Source organism: Silene latifolia, chromosome X, assembly GCF_048544455.1.
Source record: "Silene latifolia isolate original U9 population chromosome X, ASM4854445v1, whole genome shotgun sequence".
Classification (NCBI taxonomy): domain Eukaryota; kingdom Viridiplantae; phylum Streptophyta; class Magnoliopsida; order Caryophyllales; family Caryophyllaceae; genus Silene; species Silene latifolia.
The window spans coordinates 78,095,775-78,101,385 of record NC_133537.1 but is presented as its reverse complement, the minus strand read 5'-3'; the positions used below and the strand labels follow the sequence as shown (position 1 = coordinate 78,101,385).

At 34.1% G+C, this 5,611-nt stretch overlaps 1 long non-coding RNA gene across 1 annotated transcript; it reads left to right on the top strand.

The window, feature by feature from the left end:
* Positions 1–1,519: 1,519 nt before the first annotated feature.
* LOC141623418 (uncharacterized) lies at positions 1,520–4,518 on the top strand. The gene is made up of 3 exons (XR_012533361.1): positions 1,520–1,755; positions 1,848–1,910; positions 4,316–4,518. It is a non-coding gene; the product is annotated as an uncharacterized LOC141623418 (long non-coding RNA).
* Positions 4,519–5,611: the final 1,093 nt, after the last annotated feature.

The window sequence follows — 5,611 nt, the reverse complement described above, 5'->3', positions numbered from 1 at the left end:
GGAAATCCTCGGAAGTAATGTGGTTCTGAGATTTATTTTTATTTGGAAGTTTTTGGAACCGTTTAAGATGATGTTGTTATTTGAGATTTGAGTATCTGGCGTTTCCTTGTTGCCTAATTTCCATTTTTCTTTGACCATAAGCGTTACCGTCCATGCTGCTCTTCCTCGCTTCGTCGTTCTCCTCCTTTAAGTTTGATACTCGTAACCTATGAAACTCTATCTTTGACATCCTTGTTTACCTTACTTCGACTCTTACCCCTAGAAAGTTCGTCAAAGCTCTCTTGTTGGTTAAGTTTGGACTCTCTTAACGTACCTTGCATTTATGATGTCTAAGTCACTTTTCATTTCTAAACAATTCAAACTACCATTTTTGGTTCGTTGTTAAAAAATCTATGTTACTTTTACAAAACTTCACCTATTTTAAAGGTTTGAAAATAAAAATTTGATTTAGTTCCTCATTTGTTCTTTGAGTATAGACTTCTTTATCATGATTTTTAATTGCTAAAGCTGAGTTACTTTTAATTTTGCTCAATTTCTAACTAACTTTGATCTATTTACGATTTCTTTGTCAATGTTTAATGTTATAATTTCAAGAACTTGACTCCTTTATTAGTTTAAAAATGAAACTTTTATTTTTATTTTGGCTTTTGCAAAAGAAAATTTGAGTGGATTATCATTTTCATTTAGTTTTAACGTTGATGGAATGTTAGGACTTGTTATTAAAGGCGTCTAATAACTTGTTCTACGCTTATCGGCGAATGATTTTGTTTTAAACCTGTCTTTGACTTGGAAAGTTAGCGCTCTTGTGTGCACGACAAGAGCAATTTCGTTCCATGAAGGAGACTTATACTCTTGAAAACTCTTCATAAATATTTTTGAAAGTATTTTGATTTTGGATTTCTGCAAATGATTTGATTTTTGACCTTGTCTTTGATTTGGAGTGTGATGTTCTTGAATGCGCAACGAGAACACTTCTGTTCCTTTGACGAGAATTTAGTACTATTGAAAATTCTACTTGAAAACTTTGAAGGAATTTTTAATTCTTACAAGAAGTAACCTTTTAATGTTTTGGTTGCCGACTTCAAAAGGTCCGGCTTCATCTTTATAACCTTTCATTTTCTACTTTCAAGTTTCGAGGACGAAACTTTTTAAAAGGTGGGGTGATTGTAACACCCGCGAATTTCTCACTTTTAACATTTATAATTAACCATTCTATTGTTTTATTTATATTTTAAATTATTTAATTTTATTAATTTTATTTTTAAACATAATTTTTATAAAAGTTACATAATTTTTATAAACTTGTTTGTATAAAAATATATATTTTCAACTGGACAGTAATAATAATAATAATAATAATAATAATAATAATAATAATAATAATAATAATAATAAAATTCCGTCTTAAATTATAGTAGATTTAAGACGTATTTTCGTCTAGCAAAAGACCGTCACATTTTCACATGTGAGACTAGATTACTCCTCACCTATCCCATACCGACAACACACCCTCACTTTATACTCTACACTTCAAATAATCCTTTTATTCTCTCTATCTCTCACACTCATACCGTCCCTACCCCTCCTTCCTTCCTTTTTTTTCGAGCAAACCAAGCAACAACATCCAGTAAACAACAACAACAATAAAACACCATTTTTATTGGAGCTTAAAACTCAGATTCCATCTTCGTTTCTGGACCAAATTCGCTAATTCTCGCTCCATTAGCTTCCTCTTCTCGTTCTCCTTCTTTGTATGTAAGAAAGAGCCAAGCTTTCCTCTTCTCCTTTTCTGACCGTGTCCTTTATGGTTCGAAAATCCCGTGCTAACCGTTTTCTTTGTGTTTTAGGTGTGCCATTGGACAACCCGGAGTAGTTTTGAGTCGGAAATGTATTCTTTGAAGAGCAAAAAGGTAACGGTGATGGGATTACTCGACATTATGTCGAAATTTATATGTGCTTACATGTGTTTCTACTCTTTTGTAATATAAAGTTTCCTTCTTGCTGAGTTCATGTGGTGTTTGTTTGAGACGGTTTTATACAAGTTTTATTTATCCATTTTGAGAAAAGTTGGTACCTTTGGATTCATGGTGAAATGGGTAATTATGTTGGGTAATTTATTTGGATGAATACTATCTTTTTCATGCTTAAAAAGTTGTCTTAAGACGGTCTTGCCTAGGTTGTTTGGGCGTGTATGAGGACTGTTTTGGGGCGTGAAATGGACTGCTTTAGGCGTGCTTTTTGGTGTTAAAATGAGCCAATTAATTTTATCCCATTTTCGTTCGAGACCAAATAAACCTTCATCACTGATGATTGCTTTCTTTTTGTTTGTTCAATTGCTCAGTAGCCTGCTTGTGTGTTTTGCGTAGTGGCTTCCCCAGCTTCCCTTTAATTACCTTCTCATTTCCTAGACCAGACCAAAATAGTCTTAACTTATTTTGCTGGGCTAGAACCGTGGAAATGGACTGCACTGGGAGAGTTTTGGACTCGACTTTGAGGTTGATTTTGTTGTTGGTTCGAGTCAATTTGATAGCTCATGTCATGGTACATATACAGGTGTGAATCGGGTCGATTGTATGTAAGAAATTCCATTCTTTTCATGTTTATAACTTTGTCTTAAGACGGTCTCAAATGAGCTTTTTGAACCATAAAAATGGGTTTGGTTGGGCTGTTTTGACGGGTTTCTTTATGCTAAATTGAACCAACTTTCTTGCTATTGTCTCAAGTACATGCACATGTTGGGATTTGGTCTTTTGTACGGGTAAAATCCGTCTCGGTTTGGTCTAGAAAACTGTCCCAAGACGGCTGGACAGGAGGGGATTTCTGCCTTTTTTTACTGCATGCTGCCGTTGTTTTTTTTTTGGTGCTCTGTTCAGACAGAGTGCTGCTGTACTGAGTACTAGATTACTACAAAGAAAGAGTTTCAATGTTAGGATTACGAATTAGCTGTTGCATTTGAAAGTGTTGACTACACGAAATAGGAAACGCTAGCAAGGGACTTTTAGTGGTGTGCTGCTTGTTATTTTACGAATTTAATGGTATTAGGTTCATCCAAGAAAGCATTACTGGTGTGAATGAGTGAATTCCGAATGTAGGGAGAGCATGGAAAGCGTAAATAGTTGTGTGATAAGCCTTGCATTTGCTGGACTTTTAGTGGTGTTAGAATTATCAATTATGGTCATTGAGGAAAGCATTGCTAGTGTGAAACGTTGAAGAGCATGGTGAGCGTTGATAGGGGTGTGTCCAGCTTGTCTTTTGTGCAGCCCGCGACCGTCTTTCCTCTTGTTCTATGCCTTCTCATATCCCATGTTAAGCTTTGAACATGCCTTGTAATTGTTGGGTCACTCGTATATTACGGCATATGCTTATGAATGGCTCACATGTGATTATTTATGTTTCATCTCATGTTTTACATGATGCAATTGTTCATTTCCGCTTGTTTTCCTTGCGTTCAAATGGTTTAGTTATATGGAATAAAATGGTGGTCCTCGTTATAAAAGTGTGAAATGACGTGGAATACTCCATTTACGAGTTATTAATTGTTGTTTTTCATTTATTTATCACGTCTCAAGTACGTATGGTTTATTCTACATGTTTAATTAAATTGGGTCATATCCATGTAAATTTGTCATTTCGCTATACCTTTTGCTTGACTTACATTTACGCCCTCCTTGTGCTGTTCTGGCAAGTACGGGTTTGGCCTACTTGTGCTGTTCTGGCAAGTACGGTTTTTGGCCTACTTGTGCTGTTCTGGCAAGTACGGTTTTTGGCCACTTGTGCTGTTCTGGCAAGTGAGTTTTATCTTAGTCTTTCCGCCACTTTCGTGTTGTTCTGGCGATTGGGGTACTCGTTCTCCATTAGTAGTCGAGTCTTGGGTGCGTGCTATGCTGGCGCACGTCGAATCGGGATGTACACCCGAGAATCTGCAGATTTAGACTAGGACCGTAATATTATCGTAGTCCTACCCGGGGAAATTATAGTCTAAGAATGGTAAATGTCTTGCATTATGGATGATCGCATATGTCATTTTTACTTGGGATGTGTGTCCATAATTATTTAACGGTTACTCGTCTTCTCTTTTTCAAATGTCTCACATAATTTGGATGAATTTATGTTATGCTAATATTAGTCACTTTGATTATTTTTATTCAATTGGCAAGTTTTATTCCATGACATTTATTTACTCACATTGCTTACCATTATTTTCTACGCCTTGCTTAATTGAGTTTCTTGTTACGTTTATTTTAACATAATGTGGCTGGGAGAACCCTGAGTTACTCTCCACTGACTGTGGCTTTCATGTTTACATGAATGACAGGATTGTGAAGATGCGTTTGTGGGGTTTAGACGTGTGAGCTAGCGAGCACCTTGGACTAGTAGTCGTTTTATTAGGATTGGTTAGACTCACCTTTTATTGTATTGTCATTGGAGGGATATATTTTCCCTCATCTTTGACTATCACGTTTGTATAAACTTAATTTTATTTCCGCATTCTTTATTTGTGTTTTAGATTTTAATGAACCCGCGCTTTAAACTTTAAAAGTTTCAAAAATTTCCCAATTTCCGCTTGAATTTATAAGTTGTTTTTTTTGCGTTATTGCGGGGGTGTCACAATAAGTATATGAATAAATCCTAGTATGGTCACCTAGTTAATAAAAACTAGTCTATTACATTTCGGAAACCAACTCCTTGGTCCCTTGCCTCTTTATTCCAAAAGTGGCTCTTCCTTGTGGGATTTGGAACATTATCCAAAAATAGACTCCGTCTCATTGTAATCCGTCTTTTGGAAACGTCGGTAAAAATAACTATTACAAATGAATTACATAGCTATTCCTATTATACATTAATTAATAAAATAAAATAAAACTATTAATTAATTACAAACCGACGATACGAGATTGTATTTAATTACAAACAAATCGATATTCCCATTCATTTCGGGTAATAACGATTAAAATTAACTAGGTCATACTAGGTACAATAAGATAAATACTTTAAATAAATGACAATCATTCATTCAACTTAAATAAATATGCTTAAAATGCTGTAAAAATGATGCCAAAATCGCCCTATCTATCATTCATTGGTATCCATCTCGGTTTTTGTGGATTTAATCGATTTTTAACAGGTAAAAATCAATAATCAACTCTTAAATCTCATTTAAGTCCAAACTAATTGTCCAAACTGTTTTGAACCTAAAAATTAGTCCTCACTAATTTTATGATAAATTATTAGTTTGATTTGGTGATATTTTGCTAATTTAATCGATAAAATCATAATATATAAGTAAAAATCCAAAATAATTGAAAAATTACTCAAAAAATTGAAACAAAAATTTTTAGTATTCTGGAACACTCCCAAGAACATCAAAATGTCAGAAAAATTGCCCAAAAATTCCGGATAAATTTTGTGAAGAAAAAGATCGATATTTATCGGTTTTTAACCACTAAAACCAATAAACATCAAAACAAAGTGAAACCACACATGCAAAATCACTTTTGACATTTAAATAATATTCTTAAATGTACATAAATTTATCATGGGCAGAATCAAAAGTTTCGAAATTATGATTAATTAATTGGACCTTTATCGACTTTTAACTCAAAAATCAATA